The 24,233-nt window shown below is 36.5% G+C and overlaps 1 protein-coding gene and 2 non-coding genes across 4 annotated transcripts in view; all 3 read left to right on the forward strand.

The window, feature by feature from the left end:
• Positions 1–449: 449 nt before the first annotated feature.
• Trnat-ugu lies at positions 450–522 on the forward strand. Its single transcript has one exon. It is a non-coding gene; the product is annotated as a tRNA-Thr (tRNA).
• Positions 523–3,504: 2,982 nt separating this feature from the next.
• On the forward strand, positions 3,505–3,577 carry Trnat-ugu. Its single transcript has one exon. It is a non-coding gene; the product is annotated as a tRNA-Thr (tRNA).
• Positions 3,578–13,392: 9,815 nt separating this feature from the next.
• LOC121378559 overlaps positions 13,393–24,233 on the forward strand; it is a 69,980-nt gene continuing 59,139 nt past the window's right edge. The window contains exon 1 of one of the 2 annotated variants that reach the window (XM_041506789.1): positions 13,393–13,622. The gene's annotated coding sequence lies outside the window, so the exon portion shown is untranslated. The remainder of the gene's footprint in view (positions 13,623–24,233) is intronic. The other variant, XM_041506793.1, reaches the window with a different exon arrangement.

The following is a 24,233-nucleotide window of genomic DNA, read 5'->3' on the forward strand; positions in this document are numbered from 1 at the left end:
TGACTCTGTGAGCTAATTATTAACCTAATTTGTGCATTCATCATAATTAGGTCAGTATGTAAAGGGATTTAATACCAACATTTTCAATGGTAATTTGTGAGTCTATGTTGATTGGTTGTAAAGGTATGATACATTTTGTTTCCTCTACCTATGTATATTTGACAATAATTTGACCTCGACACATCATATTTGTTGAGTGTTATCAAAAAGTCTACTACTTGCTTAAGTTACAAAGTCATTAATTTATTAACTACTGGCATAGTGCTATTCAAAACACTACACAACACTTTGCCCGCTCGGGTGATACTAATTAGTTAAATTTCAGGTCTGGCCCATAGACTATAACTGTATTATATGATTTACCGATGTAGATCGGTGGTTTTACCGTTTCACTATCGTAAATTGTGTTTTGTTCAAGGTGTTAAATATATTTTCCATATAACTGCATCGCCTCTATAGCTCAGTGGATAGAGCACTGGTCTTGTAAACCAGGGGTCGTGAGTTCGATCCTCACTGGAGGCTACGGCTTTATTTTGTATAATTGTGTTGTACTTATTGGGAACATTTCTCTAGATAGTATATTTCATTAATATAAAACAGCTGATAGTTTTGTAAATGGGTATTTGCGAAGATGTGTTACCGGTCCATCATTGATTAAAAATACATATTTTGAGGGTGATAACTCCAGCCAGTGTAACATTGAAAAACCTAAACGTTTTCAAATACTTCTACCATGTACCATCTAATATTTCTGTTCAAAATAAATTAATCCAGCATTGAAAATACTTGAGCAAACAACATTTTCTACCTCAATGATGAATCAGTTGAATGGATTAGGTACATTATGTTTGTATTATTTGCTAAACTAAAGACTTAACTACAAAAACATGTTAAATTTACTACAGAAACTGAGTAGATGTAAAAGTTTATTAATAAGACTTTGACAGTTTGTTTGAAAAAGTTGTTTCCCATTTACCCCAAATAATTAATATTTTACTTGTTCTACTTTTAAAATGGTAGAAACAGTATCCTAGAATGCATCTACGATATGACCCTGAATGTTGTCAGTACATATACACAATAGAACACTGATTTAAGAGTCATTTTAGAAACAGTATCCTAGAATGCATCTACGATATGACCCTGAATGTTGTCAGTACATATACACAATAGAACACTGATTTAAGAGTCATTTTAGAAACAGTATCCTAGAATGCATCTACGATATGACCCTGAATGTTGTCAGTACATATACACAATAGAACACTGATTTAAGAGTCATTTTAGAAACAGTATCCTAGAATGCATCTACGATATGACCCTGAATGTTGTCAGTACATATACACAATAGAACACTGATTTAAGAGTCATTTCAGAAACAGTATCCTAGAATGCATCTACGATATGACCCTGAATGTTGTCAGTACATATACACAATAGAACACTGATTTAAGAGTCATTTCAGAAACAGTATCCTAGAATGCATCTACGATATGACCCTGAATGTTGTCAGTACATATACACAATAGAACACTGATTTAAGAGTCATTTTAGAAAGACCTTTGTATTTTGTTCTGCCTTCTTGGTGTGTTGAAACAACAAAACAACTGTGTTCGGTCTTGTAAATCTGAAAAAGAAGACAACGGATGTAATTAGGAACATAACCAATTCAGGATGGCGAGTTCACTTCAATCAATACTGATTTCATTATGCATTGTTCTCAGAAGTATTTTTATTGTTTGCGCTGTCAAGTTGTAATCTCTAATAGAAGCAGCACTGATTGCTACCAAGTTGACTTACTCATCTTACGAAATTTTAATGTTATCTATCTGTGATATTTGTATTTTGTGCACATTTCTTTACACTGTGATTTAATTTAACTGTTGAATTTTTATATTGATGTTTATCATCACATTATTTTTGCATTTACCAATGTTTGACACCCAATAGCCGATGTAGTTTTCGTGCTGGGGTGTCGTTAAACATCTATTCTATTCTATTCTTATTCTATTCTATTCTATTCTATTCTATTCTATTCATCTTACAAAGTCGCAAATTATTAACTAACGAGCTACTCTCGATTCACTAACGAGCTACTCTCGATTCAAAACCTATACTAGCTCGGCCATTTACCTTTCGACCGACCGCTCAAAATTGCGCCAAATTTCCTCAGTCAAAACTGCGCACCCTTTCTCTTTGGCATTAACGGCTCCATTCAAAATTCCATAGCACCACCACCACCCACCCGCCTGTGACCTAATTATTAACCCAGTTTGTGCATTCACCATACATCAGTGTGTAGAGGGATTTTATATCCACATTTTGAATGGTAATGTGTGAGTCTATGTTGATCGGTTGTAAAGTTATAATACATTTTGTTTCCCCTACCTTATTCTATTATGTATATTTGACAATAATTTGACCTCGCCTAATTATGTTTACTCAGTGATATCCAAAAATCTACTACTTGTATAATTTATTAACTCCAAGCATAGTGATCGATGGTTGTAATGTTTTATTGTTTCTCCTACCTAGACTATATATGTCAATAATTTGACCTCGCCTCATTGAGTCAAAATATGTTTACTGAGTGCTATCCCGAAAGTTATTACTTGTATTATTTGCAAAAAAAAGTTAAAGTTAAAATGAAAAAAGTTAAACTTTGATCACTAGATCACATTGATATTTTAATCATAGGCTATTAATGGATATCAAACATTTGGCCATTTTTTATACGTATAGTCTTAGAAAGAAAACTCGCTACATCTTTTACACGCACCATCCCAAAGACAGGATAGCACATACCACAGTATTTGATATATCAGTCACGATGCACTGGCTCAGTGGCTGGAACGAGAAATAGCCCGATGTGCCTACATAGTAACATACACAGGTTACAAATTGTAACAAAGTCATTAATTCATTAAAGGGACATTCCTGAGTTTGCTCCATTGTAAGATGTTTCCGACTAATAAAATAGTTCTACGATTACACTTTCATATTAAATATATTTTCTTGTTTAGAATATCAGTGTCTGTATATTCAATATGTTTCTGGTCGTCTTAATATTTGTAAAAAGCCCAAACTGGATTTTGTCTACAAATAATTTCGTACGTACGAAAAAATCTTTTTTAGGAAATAAAATGAAATTTAACATAGTACAAATATTAGAACGATCAGAAATACGTTTAATATACAGCCACTAATATTGTATGCAGAAAAATATATTTGATATGTAAGCACAGTCGTCGAAAAGTCTGATAATTGATAACACTTAAAAATTGCCGCAAACTCAGGAATGTCCCTTTAACTACATGCATAGTACTATTCCAAACACTCCACAACACTTTTTCTACTCAGTTAAATTTCAGGTCTGGCCCATAGACTACAACTGTGTATGATGTAGATCGGTTATTTTACTGTTTTACTGTCGTAAATTTAAATAGCGAGGCGGTCAAGGCGTTATGAGTATACTGTTAAATATTTTTGCGATATAAATGCATCGCCTCTATAGCTCAGTGGATAGAGCACTGGTCTTGTAAACCAGGGGTCGTGAGTTCGATCCTCACTGGAGGCTACAATTTTATTTTATATAAATGTGTTATACTTATTAAAAACATTTCCCTATAGAGTATATTTCATTATTATACAACAAATATATTATTGTTAATTAAATTCCAATTGATAGTATTGTAAATGATTATTTGCGAAGATGAGTTACCGGACATTTCTTTCACAATTGATTAAAATGCATCTTTCAAGGGTGATAACTCCAGCCAGTCTAACAGTGAAAAACCTAAACGTTTTCAAATACTTCTATTGTATGTAGGCCAACTAATAATTTACGTTCGAACTAAAATAATCTGTCATTACAAATACTAATCAACATGAACAAAGAATATTTTAATATTAAATGATAAAGAAATTGAATGGATTAGGTAAATTATGTTTTTATTATTTGCTAAACCAAAGACGCACAGGGCAATCAGATATTAAACAGAGTATATGTAAAACTTTATGTTGTTTTCCATTTTTCAAATTAAACTTTTACTTTTTAAAATGATAGAAAAGGTATCCCGGAATGCAGCTAATATTATTTTCGATTTTAAATTCCGTGTGTAGTATGCCATCAAGATCGTCGGTAACTAGACGTCTCCTAAATAGTACCACATATATTTCTGTCACTAAAATTAAATTAATCACATAGGGTCAAAGTTCGAAGTGCACCCACTTTTAATTGCTCAGTTAACGCTACCAGTCTGAAAATTGTAGGACAGTAAATTCCTGTAATTTAATTTGAACTAGTGTCCCTGCACCAGCTACTATTGTCCTTGAAACCTGGGCAGGTTCCTACTAAAAATAGAATGACAATTTTTGTGCGGAATTCGGGCAGTTATTTCAACTTATTTTCGTGCTTATATCTAATTAAGATTCAAGCACGCTGTTCTGGGCACACACCTCAGCTATCTGAGCTGTCTGTCCAGGACAGTGGGTTAGTGGTTAGTTGTTAGTGGCTAGTGGTTAGTGAGAGAAACGAAGGTGTAATGGTCTTACACCTACCCATTGAGTCGTTAAAACTCGCTTTGGGTGGGAGCCGGTACCGTGCTGTGAACCCAGTACCTACCAGCCCTAAGTCCGATGGCGTAAGCACGACACCACGGAGGCCGGTTAGGGTAGTCAACGACGCCTCCCATCACGTCTGAAACTAGCAGATGGCTGCATGTCCTCACAACTGTGTCATAACTTCTTTTGGACAGCGTCTTGTGTACAGATATGATATTGAATATGATAATGACAGTTTCGTAATCACCGTGAACGATACAGTTTCTATTAAGGCGACGCCACGCGATACGAGTGCCTCGTACACGAATAGCTGATTGCATTGCAACCGATGAAAGTTTGTTTTGTTTAACGACACCACTAGAAATAAATTAATTTATTAATAATCTGCTATCGGATGTCAAACATTTGGTCATTTTGACATAAAGTCTTAGAGAGGAAACCCGCTACATTTTTTTATCAGTAGCAAGGGATCTTTTATATGCACCATCCCATAAATAGGATAATATATATACTACTCAAAAGAATTTAAGGGTAAAAAATTTATAACCAAATAAGTTTCAGAGTGTATTAGATTGATGATGTAAACTACACCAAAAATTTAATTAATTTTTCCATATTTACAAAAAAAAAACAAATAAACGTCACTGTATACAAGAAAGTCACATGACATGCTGTCAAAGTTGAAGGTTGTCAAACATGGATTTTACACATTAGAACATTCGTTTAATAGTGTGTGAATCCACCCCTGGCGCGAATACACTCAACACATCGTTGCCTCATGCTGTTGATCAGACGTGTGAAGAACTCTTGGGGAATGGCCTGCCACTCTGCCATAAGAAGTTGACCCAGATCATGAAGGTTGGCCGGAGGGGCATGGTTATCCCGAACTCTCCTGCCTAATTCGTCCCAGGCGTGCTCTATTGGGGCCAAGTCAGGCGAATATGCTGGTCAATCCATCCTGGCGATACCTTGTTGTCTAAGAAAGTCCGTTACCACCCTGGCGCGGTGGGGTCTGGCATTGTCATCCTGCAGAACTGCCCCGCCGCCAATCTGCTGAAGGCCTGGGAGAATCAACGGCCGGATAATCTCATTCAGATAGCGGATTCCATTCAGATTGCCATCCACCACATAGAGGGGGGTCCTGTGGTGGATAGAGATGCCGCCCCACACCATGACGCTGCCACCACCGAACCGGTGACGTTCTCCAACGTTAACGTCAGCGAAGCGCTCCCCAGGACGTCTGTAGACACGAACCCGACCGTCGTTGAACTGGAGACTAAACCTGGACTCATCAGTGAACATCACTCGACCCCACTGAACACGTTGCCACCGCAGATGAAGTGTGCACCAGTGACGTCTGGCCGTTCTGTGACGTGGTAGGAGTGGTGGTCGAACAGCCTGGTGACGGCAGCGTAGATTATTGGCTCTCAGACGATTGCGTATGGTTTGATCAGACACTCGAGTTCCAGTCGCAGTCCGCAGATTGTCACGTAATCGGCGTGCAGTGGTTGTGCGTTGACGTTGACGTCGTACCATTGTCAAATTTGGAGAGTGTACTGTACACGAACGCAAGCTCCAATTATACGGAAATTCAGCATTAGGAACATGGAATACACATGCAAAGCGTGCAAATGAAGCGCTTTGTGAAAAAGCAAGTTATGGGCACTTAGCAGACCTTTCGCTTTCGCCCTAATTTACGTGCAAATGTAAGCATGTTTTCGCCATTAGAACTAGTCGACAGTGTCAATGACAGTGGATTTTAATTCATTTATGGGTTGCTTAGACCCACTTTCGTCAAAATGGAACAATATCATGCGTGACATTATGGTCTAGCTAATATAATTGACATTCAGAAAATAATGTCGAAAATATCGTCTGACCCTTAAATTGTTTTGAGTAGTATATACATACCACGGACTTTGATATACCAGTCGTGGTGCACTGACTGGAACGACAAATAACCCAATGGGCCAACTGACGGGGATCGATCCTGGACCGACCGCGCATTAAGCGAGTGCTTTGCTACTGGGCTACGTCCCGTCCCTTCATCCGATGAAATCATAATGCTGCAATTGGCTATATTCGTGCGAGGCACTCGTATCGTGTGGAGTCGCCTTTACAACACTTTTCTACAGATTATTATTTTGGTGTATTACTGGCGAGTAGACTGACACATCTTTGTCACAGTAAGGAGGCGGGATATAGCCCAGTCGGTAGAGCGCTCACCTACGGTGCCTGAGTCGTAAGATCGAACCTCCTCGGTGGACCCATTCTCTGATTGTTTTAGTTTCCCCCGTCTCAACCAATGCTATAAATGGTACATCAAAGTAAAAGTAAAGTTTGTTTTATTTAACGACACCACTAGAGCACAGTGATTTATTAATAACCGGCTATTGGATGTCAAACATTTGGTAATGTTGGCATAGTCTTACAGAGAAAACACTCTACATTGTTCCATTAGTAGCAAGGGATCCTTTATATGCACCATCCACCAGACAGGGTAGCACATACCACGGCCTTTGGTATACCAGTCATAGTGCACTGGGTGGAACAAGAAATAGCCAAATGGGTTCACCGAAAGAAATCGATCCCAGACTGACCGCGCATTAAGCAGGCGCTATACCACTGGGCTACGTCCCGCCCTTATATCAAAATATATCTTCACTCAGTATTGTTGGTTTTTACTTAGACACTGTGTGTGTGTGGGGGGGGGGGGGGGTCTAGTTCAATTGGTACAGCACCCGCCTTAGGTTCTTCAATTGTAAAATCAAACCACATCCTCACTGTACCCATTCTCTGACTGGTTTTCCCCCGCCCCAATCAGTGCCCGACGACTGGTATATTAAAGGCCGTGGTAAGTGCTACCCTATCTATCAGAAAGTACATATCAAAGATCCCCTTTGCTGCTAATGGAAAACTGTAGCTGCTTTCCTCTACGACTACGTGTTAAAAAACATTTTTAAATGTTTGACATTCATTAGTCGATGATCTATGTATCAGTGTGCTCTAGTAGTGTCGTTAAAGAAAAGCAAACAAACTTTGGTCACCGTAACCCTCTACATTGTACAAACCAGATTTGTTTTTTGTTCAGTGTCATTAATTTTCATCTCTGGATATATTATATACAAGCGGCAATACAGAAACTCTCGCCTATGTACTTGCCAAGGTTTACATCTTGCTTTTATTGCTACAGCCAGTGTTGGAATATTCAAAGTCAATAAAACGTGTATATTCTCCTTTGCCTCCAGCGATATACAACCCCATTTGACGAGTCATGGTAAATAAGATAAATCCTAGAAACAGTTTAGAATCTGTAGTTTATTCGTAGTGATATTTGGCGTACCTCGGTTATAAATTATACACATAGTGTCTGTTCTAATTTTTCGTGCGTGGTGGGGTGGGTGGGTTGATAAGTTTTAATTTATTCGAAGGTAAAACTATTCATATTTACGACTTTATCTCTGTATTAGTCCGGAAGCCAAGGTGTCTAAATCTGGATTTGTTGGATAAAGTTTTTTCTTTGGGGATTTTTTATCTCTTTTTTTTATCTTTTTTTTTTGTGTAGTCTAGAGTAGCTCTGTGGCAATTCCAGATATTAACCAGTTTTCTTACACACTGTTGGTGAGAACACCATGCATTATTTTTGATAACACATAGTTGTTTACACACGTACGTATACCAGTTCACCAATGCCATACGTCCAATAAAAAAAAAAACACGGTGGAAATCGATTACATTGTGACATAGTTAACCTTGCAATCATGTGTCTGTGACGCGTAAGTTAGCTACATGTGCAATGGCTGTAAATAACTTTTACTCGAGAAAGATGTTAAAATTAGTGTAAAATCTGGGGGTTTATTTAGGATATGTAAGAAATAGAATAATACATTCGTGTCTGTTAGATACCATTTATCTTACAACTCGTTGTTTAAAAAGTATCAAACTCGCTTTCGCTTGTTAGATACATTTTAAAACAACTCGTTGTGAGATAAATGGTATCTAACAGCCACGAATGTATTATTCTCTATTTAATACAGGTTACAGGTGTGTGTGTGTGTGTGTGTGTGTGTGTGTGTGTGTGTGTGTGTGTGTGTTTATTTATTTTTGTGCTGGAGTCTAGTTAAACAATATTTATTCATTCATTCATTGAATATTCTTTTTTTTTTATTGTGTTCACTGGTTTTTGTGTTCTATGTAGAACAGCGTTCGCAACTGGCAATGGGGTAGTGTTACAAGCTAAAGTATTCTATTCACTGCATCCATCATCTACCACAATCCACCATTCATTTGTAAAAAGCGGGTGTCTTCCTGGTTGCTAGATTTGGATTACAACCACAAGTGTCGGGGTCACATGCAAGTATTTCAGTGTAACTGGAGATGACGTTGAATCTTTTCTCCTGCAGTCCAATAAAAACCCCGAATAACAATGAGTGTAGCACGGAGTGTACAACAACACATTCACACCTGCTATTGAATGTATATCCGAACAAGGAAGAGAAAACTCCTTTTTCATGAAACAAAATATTGAGACTTCGATTTTTAATTACAGTTCATTGGTGTCATTATTTGATACGTATGTATCTTGTGTGTTTATTGTTTTATGGTTCTGAGATATGGGGATTTCAGAAAGCATAGGTAGGCCCTAATTGGGAAAATACGGAGTTTTCCTTAAAACTGTTTCAAAGGTTAAATTACCTACAGCAAATATTATGATATATGTTGAATTAGGAAGATGCCCATTGCTTTATGAATGCAATTATCGCACGATTAAATATTGGTTAAAATTATTTCTTCAAAAACAACCAAAATGTATTTTGCACATAATGTATAGTGAAGTATAAACTATAGTGGAGTATAAACTTGTATAAAAATAATAATTGGGTCACATCTATTTGGAAATTATTATATGAATTAGGCCGTTGATACATATGGGATAATGCTAAGTGAAGATTGTAGGTGTGTGTATGTGTGTGAGAGAGAGAGAGAGAGAGAGAGAGAGAGAGAGAGAGAGAGAGAGAGAGAGAGAGAGAGAGAGAGAGAGAGAGAGAGAGAGAGAGAGAGTTGTCAGAAATTGTCGAAGCGTTTGCTTGTAAATTATAAACTGTTAAATCATTTTGAACATTTTGAACATCTCAGAATTTTCTTGATCAATCCCAAATGTGTATTTCTGAAGTAAGACTATCTTAACATAGCATGTCGGGTGCCACTATTATAGTTCCTTTTAGAAGCTAAATGATACCCATGTAAAAGTTCTTTATAAACGTACTAAAACACAAAGGCCTATGATTCTGTCAGCGTGTTTTGCGTTACCTGTAAACAAGAAACCAAAAGAGGAAGTATTCCCACCTTTCCCACCAATATGGGTGTTCCAGGAAATAACGCTGTGTTAAGAGTAGAGGTGTGGTACTGTATTTAGATGACCGTATCCACTTCCAGGGCATAGGTTCTCACCTGGACATAGGTTCAGACGTGCCGGAAAATAAGGGCAGAAAATACGTGAAACACCCCTCCGGCTTGTAAGAACATCTAAAGTGACGTGTGGGGGATGAGGGGGGGGGGGGGCGCAATCTCTAATGATGGAGGCAAAATTTGTAGTGGAGAGCACAAGCCAGATTTTCATCTCTTTATTTATATAGAGTAGAAGAAACAAACGTACATTGTCGGCCATAAGCGGGGGACACAGCCCCCTACCTCCTCCCTCCCCACCCATCCCGGTTGCTAAGGGCCGGCCCAGTGCGTGATTCAGATCGATTATGTTCGGTGAGTAATTAACATGAGTCTGCCCTATTTATAGTTTGAAAATTTAAGATTAATGCATAATGCATCACATTATCGATCATTTTATTTATGCAGTTCTGCAATGTCGCCTACGTCATAACATATTTATTTCAATAATGCAAAACACAAAGATAAATACAGTTTTAATACTCTCGTTCGCTTTCGCTATGAACGGTTAAAAGGGTTCAAGGTTGTTTGATACTAGTAGAGCACACTGATTTATTAATTATCGGTTATTGGGAATGAATTTATGTATGTATAACGACACCCCAACACAAAATTAGATATCGGTTATTACAGGGCTTCGTATTTTCTCTAATAAGTGCCCGGGCGCCTATTCATTTCAAACTGGTCGCAGACCCGGCGCTTACTGGAGAGACCGTCGCTTACTGGACACCCGGCCTTTATGGTTTTCAAACAAATTTTACAAATTAAAGCTTAAAAGTACAAACTTACAATTTTATTTATTTTTAAACTTTAGTTTCGAACTGTAACAAAACTTTAAACTTCAACGTTTTGAGACAGGAAGTGATAAAAAGGGACCCGTCGTTTTTAATAAGGTGGGTTTTTTTTGTGTTTTTAAAATTATGCCAGGGAGTAATCAGTTTTCGGCTGTCTTAACCGGCGTTTATTGGAGGCCCGGCACTTATTTTGTTGCAAAGTGTTACACACCCTGGTGCTTATTAGTGGAAATACGGTAATCTAGTTTGACAGCATTATTATACTAGAACTAAAAGTGTAATTAGCTGGTGTGTAATGGTGAAATCACCAGTTTAATCATGACATCTTCATTAGTTTAATACTGAAATCACAATTTCTTTATCAATGAAGTCACCATTTGTTTAATAGTCAACTCTCCAGTTAAACTCTACAGTTATTCAAAGGTGAAACGCTTTATCGTCTAAAAATTAAATCACTAGTTACTTGACAGTGAAACAATTGATACTAAAAGTGAAATCACTAGTTACTTGATAGTGAAACAATTCATACTAAAAGTGAAATCACTTGTTACTTAATAGTAAAACATTTTATTGTATAAACGTGAAATCACTAGTTACTTAATAGCGAACAAATGCATCGTGTAAACGTGAAATCACTAGTTACTTAATAGTGAAACAATTCATACTAAAAGTGAAATCACTAGTTACGTAATAGTGAAACAAATCTTCGTGTGAAACCACTAGTTACTTAATAGTGAAACAATTCATGCTAAAAGTGAAACCATTAGTTACTTGATAGTGAAACAATTCGTCTTAAAGGTGAAATCACTAGTTACTTAATACTGAAACACTTCATACTAAAAATTAAATCACTAGTCACTTAATACTGATACAGAGCATCGTGTGAAGTCACTAGTTACTTAATAGTAAAACACTTCATTGCCTAAAAGTGAAATCACTAGTTACTTAATAGTGAAACAATTCTTCGTCTAATAGTGAAATCACTAGATACTTAATAGTGAAACAATTCATCGTCTAAAAGTGAAATCACTAGTTACCTAATAGTGAAATCAGCCACTGCTTAACTGAATGTTCTAGGCCCACATACAGTTTCGCTTTTGTCGCGCAGCCAGAAAAATTATTGCAACCAGCGAATTTGATTCATAAGCAAACAAGCGTGACTGGAATGCTAGGGCAGGGTCAATAGGACACGAAATGGGGTAACCGCTGTATGGAAACGGGGCCAGTATGAAAGGAGAGGATGGAGAACCCATATACAATATAATTTAATTTATTTTACTATGTTCTCGGAGCTCTTTAACTTATACCTTTATGTTATATACTAAAAAAAAGAAAAAGATATTTCGTACATAAGTCGCTCGGAAGTTGGCCTACTAAATGACCTAATGATATATTGGTTGAAAATATATGTTTAATTTTCCCCAAAAACTTTGTCCCAAATACTATATTCAAATAGCTACATAATCATCGTGTCACAGCGTGTTGGGGATCGGCCTATATTAAGGCCTCTCCCTACATTTTACAAATACATAAATATCGCATAGAGTCAAGATGATAAATATAATAAATATGTATTTAGAAAAATAGAAAAGGGTGAGGTAGAGAGTGGGTGAGAGAAAGAGAGAAAGAAAGACAGAGATATACAGAGAGAGAATAAGAGAAAGAGACAGAAGGGAGGAGACACACACACACACAAAGAGAGAGAGAGAGAGAGAGAGAGAGAGAAAGAGAGAGAGAGAGAGATCAGAAACGATAACATTAGATAAATTACTCCAGGCTCGCAGCAGAGTATAACTAGTGCATCAAACGTCTTTACACAAAACATTATGTTTCTTTCAATAAGATGGAATAATATTTTGTGTCGGCAGCGAGTTTCTTCTTCAACACTAAACAAAGAATTATATGTATATAATTATATATATATGATGTTTATCATCTAAATTAAATAACCACTCATGATATGGTCAAACAGTATTTTTCTCCGATTTGTACAGATATACGATTTTGAAAATGTCACTGGTATCGTCATTCAAAGTAGAGAATGTTCTGGGGCCCCGTTAACTATTCCTTTCTTTTGGTAATAGTCAAGTCCTGAATAATGTGCTGGGGCGCTGTTAACGATTCCTTTATTTTGGTAATAGTCAAGTCCTCAGTAAGAAGTGTCATTAAATAGTAGCCTTTGATAATTAACAGTCGGTAGCCTTTGATATTTAACAGTCGGCAGCCTTTGATAAATAAGCCACCCTAGCCTGTACTGAGATGCGAACCCAGCATTTACCAGCCTTACAATCGATCGCTTGATACATAATATCAGGTCCGTATGAACAATATCTGGGGAGGGTGTGTGTGTAAAACCTCTAGAGGAGTGGCATTGTCTCTAATGGAGGAGGAGGGACAAGCCACATTTTTATATTTATATCTAAAGAAGGATTTTTTTTTAATGTACATTTTTGTCCTCAAGTGGGGGAGCACACCCCTCCCCCACCTCCGACCGGTTCCTACGGGCCGGCAGACGGTAGGCCCTCTCCTGTTGGGCGCTGTCACAGCTAACCATTCAGATTGGTTATATCCAAGCGGAACGTCGCGGCGGGTCGCTGTGTGTTTAAAGATAAAGCAAACACGTGGACGACAGATCGATAGTGTGTGGTTATCTCGGCAAATGACAGGTATGCGCTCACCGCTATGGACGTAGCCAAAGGAGAGAGAGAGAGAGAGGTGAACATCCGTGACTTACTGGACTAACTTGGAGTAAAACTATTCCAGCTGTTGTTTTTATTCAAAATCTTGCATACCTACAACGTAGGACTAAGAGCTTCAAAGGTAAGCTTCTTTTTCTATTGATTGTCACATTTTAAGCAGTGAACACAATGGGCCGCGGCATGTTTTTTTTCTGTAGTAATAATACCTAGGGGCATTACTCATTGTTGTGTTGGTTTGTGTTGAGTTTATGGACTACAAAAGTACAACTGGTATAGGCACTCTGGTATAGGTATAGGCACTCAGTATGTAAAACATTTTGCGAGATCTTGAATTTCTGGTGACAAATCTTTCTCTTTTGTATTTAATAAAACAAAGGTTTAGTTACTTTTGTTTGGTGTTGGAATATTTAGTAATATTTATTTGGATAATCAGTGCCTGTTGTGTATTATTAGTTTTTACCATGACACATAGTTGTGTGTATTTTTGTAAATTTTAGTTAAATATATTGTTTCCCTGACACTTGTTATATTCGAGTGGACAGCGAGTGGAATGTGTTAAATAGCACTAACAGGGTTTGGCAAATCCAATCTAGTCCTCGGTCCCCGCTACTGGATTTTATGTCTGGACTAGTGGATTTTATGTCTGGACTAGTGGATTTTATGTCTGGACTAGTGGACATTGTCAACTGTATTATTATAATTACATAGGGCTTTCTCGGACATTTGTGGAACACTGAACATTGTCTTTCTGGATTTAGTAGAACAATCGAAATCGATTTTAAAACCAAACAAAGGTAAAATGTTTATGGCATATTGTGTAAGAAATATTTTATAATATATTTCAAGTGAACTGTAAATTTTCGCATTTTTGTTTTAAAATTTTTAACCATAGCGGTCATACGATGATGTTCATCGTTATATCCTCAGCTGTTTGTTTGAAACCATCAATTCGATAAAAGAACAATTATGAATCACATTGATAAACACATATTATCATAAAACACAAAAGACACTATCCCAACGACAGTGTTCTGTCCTTTTGACACCTGTAATTCAGTTCAACAATCATAGTGTTTTAGTGTACCCCCTCTTGTGTCCGGCACTATAAACAACAAGGACAACCTTGTCAAAGAAACCGTCGTGATTTGTATTCGGCGGCTGTGACGATGTTTTAAGTGGTGTTGTCTTATCTGCGATGTACAGAAGGTACCGCAGTACGTGGAACAGATGCCATCCACTCACGTTATTAGACGCCTTACCGTATCTGTTACAAACAATGGCGGTCAATTGATTTTACTATGCACTGAACGTAGGACGCCCGTTGACCGCCAGGTATATTTACAACTGTTACCTTTTGTGGGAATTCGCCCGCCGGCTGATCTGGTTTGTGTCTGACGAACAAAAAGACCCGCGGTCCGAGCGGTGTTCACGTCACTGGTGTTTAAAGTGGCACTCTCTGTTTGTGTACCTTTAATCAGAGCCATACAGGTTCATAATATTTCAAACATGTTTGGGGGTGGCGCCCAACCTAGGCGTTGGAATCTGGCTTTACGTAATGCGTTCCACGTCAGTGGCTTTGAAGAGATTATCGCTAAAATAAACTCGATCAGAGTAGAAAGAAGTGACGCGCTTTAATCCTGGGAAATAAAGTAAAAGGATTTATAAAGAAATGCAGTATGAAAAGACCATAGCTTACGTGTAAGGCGATTTATGAATTATTCGTTTTTCATGCATGTCGTTATTAGTTTTTCATGCATTTTACATCGAGTCGTGCACCTGTCTGTTGGGAAGTTCACATAAACGGTCATTTAATGCTTTCTGTGGGTGTAATCTGTGTGACGGTAGCGGGTTTCTTCCCCCTCTGATCCAAACGTCGCAATAACAATGTGTTCATGGCTCACTCTGCAACAAATTTTTATTTAGTCAGTTTACAGATACATTTTATATTTACTTTAAAATTTAATTTACTTGTTACTTAAAAGTAGTTAATTTAATTTAGTTATGACTCAAAAGTAATTAATTTAATGCAAATTTTATTGATTTATTGAAACATATTTTATTGCTTTTTAAAGAACAAATGGATTAGGCACAAGTTACACAACTTACTAGGCCTTCTCCAAAATACATACATGTTACGACAGTAATATATTTTTGCAATTTAAATATGAACAGAAATAAATATTATTGAAAAAGAGAAAGAATAAAGGAAACAGAAAAAGCACGCAATAAAGTTTTCTATGTGTTCTATAATTAGATAGCAGGTTTGATAAAGGAAAACACAAACAAGGCATCGCACCACACAAATAATAGTAACAATAAAATAAAGAAATAGTAATAATTTTAAAGATCAAAATGGAAAACTCTATTCCAGGCATTAACAGGACTAAAGACCGCAATTTTGTTAAATTACGGTGATTATTTCCTTCAGAAAAAAACAAAAACTAATTAAAAATCTGTTTTGGAAAAATGTATTACAAAGTTGGTTAAAGATATAACAAAAACAGACTTGGGAAAATAATGATGAAATAATGAGTACAAATATTTGGTATAATAGTCATATCATTAAAGATGATAAACCTATATTGTATAAACACTATATTGAAAAAGGCATAATTTTTATACAAGATTTATTGAATGAGCAAGGACAGTTTATGGATTATGAAGTTTGTAAAACAAGATACAATATAAAATCAATTTTTTTTAGAATATGCCACTTTAATAAGAGCAATCAGAACATTTATTGGCAATATTAAAACTGATAACCAAATATTTGTACCTTTGAACAATCCAATTTTCCCTTTCAATCTAAGAATGTTTCTAAAAGATGCAAAGGGATGTAAAACAATATACCAATTATAGAACAGGAATAAAGTAATACCTACATCACAAATAAAATATTGTAAATTGGGTTGTACTTTTTTCCACAAATATGGGGATATTATTACAGTTTACCGTTTTCAGTTTTAAAAGACCCATCTTTAATGTGGTTCCAGTATAAAATCTTACACAGAACTATAGCAACAAATACCTTTTTGCATAAAATAAAATATATAGATTCTGATATTTGTCATTTTTGTTATCTCCAACCAGAAACATTGGAACATTTGTTTTATAATTGTACAAAAGTTGCTGAAGTCTGGAAAGCGGTTGAATATTGGTTACAAGCCAAAGCTGAACACATCTCATTGGACAAAAATATAGTTTTGTTTGGACTTACAAATCAAATATACAGATTTATTAATTGGCTAATTATTAATGTAAAATATTACATTTATAGAATGAAAATTCAGAAGTCCGGACTAAATGTTGAGGCACTTCAAAATATAATAAAAGATAAACTGCAAATTGAAAAATATATATTGTATAAAAAATGTCAGTTCAGTGAATTTGAAGAAATTTGAAGACCTTGGCAAATTTTCTTCGAAACTAATGGTTAATGGTTATAGTTTGGAAATCTGTTTTCTTTACTCTTTATTTTTTAATTTTTAATTATTTTATTTCTTTCTCTTTCTTGACTTGAACATTCTCTCTTATTTTTTATCTGCCCATATGAAAACTGTAATGTAAAGGTATTGTATATTGGTTATTTTTAATAGAGGTTATTCACGTCACATCATTTTGCTTCCCTTGTTGAGAATAACCTCTATACATGCATATTTATATATGTACATGCAGGGATTTGTCCAGGATTTTTCACTAGGGTCCCATAGCAGATGAAATTGGGAAAACAAAATAAACAATGAAGACAAATTGAGAATTTTCAATGCCTGTTTCTTTTGGGAGGGGGACCTTTTCGGGTACCAGAGAATGTCTGGATAGATCCCTGACATATAGGCCTATATGTAGTTATATTATAGATTCATACTGTAAGTAATGACTTCAGGGCCCCCAACCCTGACATTACCAAATGGTTTCTGGGGTAATAAAAATGTAAAAAATAAAAAAATTTTTTTTTTTTTTTTTTAAAGATCCATACTTTATTTACTAATTAAGGGAAACGTTTTTTGTTTCATTTATATACTTATGTACATGAAAAAAATATTTCTTTATTGTCTTCTTCACTTAGAGTATTTTTACCATTTAAAACTAATTGTAAATCTATTTGCTGAAATTTTTGCAATGAATTCCTTTCATATATAAAATAAATTATTAGCCAAAGACTAAATGTTGTATCCACTTTGTATAAACACTGGTTAATTTGGCAATGGACGGGGTATAGTAGAGTTATGGTATAATACACTTGCAAAATGTGATACTAACATTCCACTTCGCATGCAATCAGGCCTTCTGGTGTAGAGGAAAACGTGATACAGGACCAACCTAACAGTGGCCCCTATTGGCCATGTGACGTCACAATTCAACATGGCCGCCAATGAACTATTTTCCCCTCTGTATCACGTTGAGAAGTGCAAGCTATAACATAATATTACCGTCAGTGACACATTTTAGACAATATTATTAATATTTATGTTGGTGTGTGTGTGTGTGTGTGTGTGTGTGTGTGTGTGTATAAATAGAAATTTTTAATACGAATATAGTGAACAATAAAAGAAACGCGTCTAAGTACAAATACCATGTGAGCCATGTGTGCCAGTCATCAAACGGCCACAGATATCAAATATGCCGATATGTCTTTGAATAAACTTTCCTTTCACTCATTATTACAAAATGAAACAAAAAAAGTTTCTTTGTGAATTTTCATCGTGTTGGTAACAGAAGGCTTATAAATATATTTCCAAATTGCTATCAGCTGGAAGAGTAATCAATAATTATTGTTAATACTTGAACGATGAGTGAATGAATGATTGTTTAACTATGCGCCAGTAGAAAGGAAGACAAGGAATAAAGAAAGGAAAGAAAACCACCTTGTTTGGGGTCAAAGGGTTATGAATGCATGAATGGCATAAATGTTAATTACTAATATTTCAAATATTGTCATTAAAAATGTTTCTTTAAAAATTGTATAATGATGACTGAATGGATGCGTATGCCACCCGAGTTCCAAATCAGGTGTGAAGGTTTTATCCACAAAGAAGAAATTATAACAATATTTATTATCCAGATAGTTCAAGATATTCAGGGAAATATAACCAGTATGACCCACGTGTGTCATAATGATTTCACGTGCACAGCGAATGACGTAATTTTGTGAAGCGACGTCATAACTTAATGCTGCTTCTCCAGTGTAAACGCGTATCAAAATGACGTCATTTCGCAAAATGACTTCGTTTTGTGGTCTCTTTTTAGTTACGTTTGAAATGTTTTGACATGGTCCCAGCTTGTTATTCATGAAAATAATATTTGGAATAATGTGGATAATAACGAAATGATTACACTCGCGTTTGAATCGTACTGATTTTACGAAACTCGTGTCAGGATTTATGTATTACACTCGCTCTCGCTCGGGAAATACAATAATCCTGACACTCGTTTCGTAAAATCAGTACGACACACAAGCTCGTATAATAATCTCTATATATAGTTTTAAAATTAAAATTAATTAAAATTAAAATTTAAATTTAAATTTTAATAAAAATTAAAATTTAAAAATAAAAACAAAATTATAATTAAAACATTTAAGACTAACTACGGTGTCCTGGGCACATATCAGCTGATGACTTAACACTAAGCTACCAAGGCCGGTCTATTAATTTATTTCAATTTGCTTGACAACTGTGGTTCGTCTGCGTCAAATGGGGACCGATGAACTGATTTATAACTATATACTAAATAATTCTAAACTCATATAAAACATATCATTAAGTTTAAAAGCCATAGTATCGACTATCAGATATGTAAACAAAAGCGTTTCTTAACAAATTCCCATCACATTGTGTAAATTAAATACAGGGCTGAAGACGACATAGTTTCATCTGCATTGTTAAGGTTTTCGATACTATAAAGGCAGGACCGCTTGTGCTATTGTTTTTACCGTAGCTGTTCTATCAGATGCCTTTAAAAAAATCTTTTGCGAGTTGGTATGGGTTTAGAATGTAATAATATGTTTTGCTATTAATTTTAAATTTATTCATTTTAGAGATACGTGACAATAATTGCTGATTCCCGTTTGACGCACACAGACAATAATAGTCGACGTTTTTATATATTTTACCATGTTCACCCCCCCCCCCCCCCACCCCGACTCACACCCGGCTAGCTCTGGATGAGCAGAACATTTCACCAAAATGTCCATTAAATAAAAAACATTGCAGATTCACAGTTATTTTGTAAACAAAATATCAAGTACTACATGAAATTATTTCGCCAAATTAAAATAAATTTATTCAGTTGTTTTAAAAATTTGCCATTGGCGAATATGGCAAATGTCGCTGCAATATGTGCCCCCCCCCCCCCCACACACACACACCCCTCCCCCCGCTCAAGAAGTGTTAATTGGCAAATTTAATGATCTTGTAGCCAAATTTCATAATTCGCATAGCACGATTTGGCGAATTATAGATTTAAAATCCATTTCTGGTGGACTTTGCTGAAGTTAAAACGTTAGACCGCTATTAATTTTCTTTCCCCGTGCCAGAACGAGACTTCCACCCATTTATTTTATATCTTAATTGATCAAAAGGTATTTCATACAAAGGGCAATAAATAACGTTCAGTTGTAGATAAATAGACTGGTGACTGAAAGAGTTCCGCGACGCCCCGCGTTGCACTGTTGAGTAGGATATTTACCGTGATCGCCACCCAGGGTCCGAATTACCCCGTGAACCTTTTGACCCTAAAACGTTATCTTAGTTAAACAGTCATACTGCTAAATTTATGTTGTTGACTAATTCAAGGCTATATAAAGATTTGATGACAAACGTGAAGCAGCATAGCTTCATTGGGAATAATTTACAAACAGGATTAGTGCTATACTATTTAGTATGTCTGAAATCATATAGGTCGGTTGTCGGTGATGCATGCCTATTTATGCAGCATCAGGGCCGGATTGGAAATTTGTTTCAAAGGAGGAGACGTGCACATGCATTTAATCCTGCATGAAAAGATGACGGGCTGTATAGCCAGTTTGTGTCAAAAAGGAACCGATGAATTGGCTTATCGTAAACGTTGAAGTTTGCTTTGTTTAACGACACCATTGAAGCACATTGATTTATTAACCATCGGCTATTGCATGTCAAACATTTGGTCAATGCCAACTTAAATAACATTTAAACAATTTTCAGTGCAAATAAAAAAGTTTGTTTACAAATTACCATCGAATTGGATAGGTTAAACGGTAAAGCATGTCTCTGTGCACCGTGTAATCGATTACCTGGCTGTTGTAGCATTCTGGCTTCACCCTTGTATTAAATTGGATAGGTTAAACGGTAAAGCATGTCTCTATGCACTGTGTAATCGATTACCTGGCTGTTGTAGCATTCTGGCTTCACCCTTGTATTCAATTGGATAGGTTAAACGGTAAAGCATGTCTCTGTGCACTGTGTAATCGATTACCTGGCTGTTGTAGCATTCTGGCTTCACCCTTGTATTCAATTGGATAGGTTAAACGGTAAAGCATGTCTCTGTGCACTGTGTAATCGATTACCTGGCTGTTGTAGCATTCTGGCTTCACCCTTGTATTAAATTGGATAGGTTAGACGGTAAAGCATGTCTCTGTGCACTGTGTAATCGATTACCTGGCTGTTGTAGCATTCTGGCTTCACCCTTGTATTAAATTGGATAGGTTAGACGGTAAAGCATGTCTCTGTGCACTGTGTAATCGATTACCTGGCTGTTGTAGCATTCTGGCTTCACCCTTGTATTCAATTGGATAGGTTAAACGGTAAAGCATGTCTCTGTGCACTGTGTAATCGATTACCTGGCTGTTGTAGCATTCTGGCTTCACCCTTGTATTCAATTGGATAGGTTAAACGGTAAAGCATGTCTCTGTGCACTGTGTAATCGATTACCTGGCTGTTGTAGCATTCTGGCTTCACCCTTGTATTAAATTGGATAGGTTAAACGGTAAAGCATGTCTCTGTGCACTGTGTAATCGATTACCTGGCTGTTGTAGCATTCTGGCTTCACCCTTGTATTAAATTGGATAGGTTAAACGGTAAAGCATGTCTCTGTGCACTGTGTAATCGATTACCTGGCTGTTGTAGCATTCTGGCTTCACCCTTGTATTAAATTGGATAGGTTAAACGGTAAAGCATGTCTCTGTGCACTGTGTAATCGATTACCTGGCTGTTGTAGCATTCTGGCTTCACCCTTGTATTAAATTGGATAGGTTAAACGGTAAAGCATGTCTCTGTGCACTGTGTAATCGATTACCTGGCTGTTGTAGCATTCTGGCTTCACCCTTGTATTAAATTGGATAGGTTAAACGGTAAAGCATGTCTCTGTGCACTGTGTAATCGATTACCTGGCTGTTGTAGCATTCTGGCTTCACCCTTGTATTAAATTGGATAGGTTAAACGGTAAAGCATGTCTCTGTGCACTGTGTAATCGATTACCTGGCTGTTGTAGCATTCTGGCTTCACCCTTGTATTAAATTGGATAGGTTAAACGGTAAAGCATGTCTCTGTGCACTGTGTAATCGATTACCTGGCTGTTGTAGCATTCTGGCTTCACCCTTGTATTAAATTGGATAGGTTAAACGGTAAAGCATGTCTCTGTGCACTGTGTAATCGATTACCTGGCTGTTGTAGCATTCTGGCTTCACCCTTGTATTAAATTGGATAGGTTAAACGGTAAAGCATGTCTCTGTGCACTGTGTAATCGATTACCTGGCTGTTGTAGCATTCTGGCTTCACCCTTGTATTAAATTGGATAGGTTAAACGGTAAAGCATGTCTCTGTGCACTGTGTAATCGATTACCTGGCTGTTGTAGCATTCTGGCTTCACCCTTGTATTAAATTGGATAGGTTAAACGGTAAAGCATGTCTCTGTGCACTGTGTAATCGATTACCTGGCTGTTGTAGCATTCTGGCTTCACCCTTGTATTAAATTGGATAGGTTAAACGGTAAAGCATGTCTCTGTGCACTGTGTAATCGATTACCTGGCTGTTGTAGCATTCTGGCTTCACCCTTGTATTAAATTGGATAGGTTAAACGGTAAAGCATGTCTCTGTGCACTGTGTAATCGATTACCTGGCTGTTGTAGCATTCTGGCTTCACCCTTGTATTAAATTGGATAGGTTAAACGGTAAAGCATGTCTCTGTGCACTGTGTAATCGATTACCTGGCTGTTGTAGCATTCTGGCTTCACCCTTGTATTAAATTGGATAGGTTAAACGGTAAAGCATGTCTCTGTGCACTGTGTAATCGATTACCTGGCTGTTGTAGCATTCTGGCTTCACCCTTGTATTAAATTGGATAGGTTAAACGGTAAAGCATGTCTCTGTGCACTGTGTAATCGATTACCTGGCTGTTGTAGCATTCTGGCTTCACCCTTGTATTAAATTGGATAGGTTAAACGTTAAAGCATGTCTCTGTGCACGGTGTAATCGATTACCTGGCTGTTGTAGCATTCTGGCTTCACCCTTGTATTAAATTGGATAGGTTAAACGTTAAAGCATGTCTCTGTGCACGGTGTAATCGATTACCTGGCTGTTGTAGCATTCTGGCTTCACCCTTGTATTAAATTGGATAGGTTAAACGGTAAAGCATGTCTCTGTGCACTGTGTAATCGATTACCTGGCTGTTGTAGCATTCTGGCTTCACCCTTGTATTAAATTGGATAGGTTAAACGGTAAAGCATGTCTCTGTGCACTGTGTAATCGATTACCTGGCTGTTGTAGCATTCTGGCTTCACCCTTGTATTAAATTGGATAGGTTAAACGGTAAAGCATGTCTCTGTGCACTGTGTAATCGATTACCTGGCTGTTGTAGCATTCTGGCTTCACCCTTGTATTAAATTGGATAGGTTAAACGGTAAAGCATGTCTCTGTGCACTGTGTAATCGATTACCTGGCTGTTGTAGCATTCTGGCTTCACCCTTGTATTAAATTGGATAGGTTAAACGGTAAAGCATGTCTCTGTGTACTGTGTAATCGATTACCTGGCTGTTGTAGCATTCTGGCTTCACCCTTGTATTAAATTGGAAATTTAGTCTATACATAGTTTTTAGTAAAACATGTTATTTGAGTTGTTATCAGTTTAAAACTCGACAACATGTTTTAATATACGTTTTAACATTATTCATTAAAGGGTGTATCTACCAAATCAAATCCCATAGACGACAATAGTAGGGATCCTAAATTGTATTGCATTTTTGTAGCATTCATTTTCTGTATTGTCACGACTCACCCTGTTCACTGCCAAATTAGCCAGTTGCTATTTTTTACAGAAAGTGGCTACATTTATTCTTTGCCAAATTAGCTAATACAATTATTCTTAAATTAACCACATATTAATAATTTTCACAAAAATACTGTATATAAAAACTGATTAAACCAAAATTCGTTCCAGTGTGATCCATGAAATTCGTGCACCATTTTAAAACAAACAAACAAACAATGTACCTTTTGGTGCAAATTTCCATTGTCTGTGTTGTACAAATTATCCGCTATTCAGCTTCAAAAACTGAGACTTTTTGTAATGTATCATCCGATATATATAAGCAATCTTACCCCAAATTGCTCAGCCAACCCAACTATTTCACCTATACAAAATAATAAACTCATTATATTCATCCATTAAATAAAACTGGATTTTCAGGGGACTTCGAAGATTGCAGAGGAGATGTGCACCCCTCAGCATAAACACATTCCCTTTTTGGATCCGAGCCTGT

Source organism: Gigantopelta aegis, chromosome 8, assembly GCF_016097555.1.
Source record: "Gigantopelta aegis isolate Gae_Host chromosome 8, Gae_host_genome, whole genome shotgun sequence".
In the NCBI taxonomy this organism is placed as follows: domain Eukaryota; kingdom Metazoa; phylum Mollusca; class Gastropoda; order Neomphalida; family Peltospiridae; genus Gigantopelta; species Gigantopelta aegis.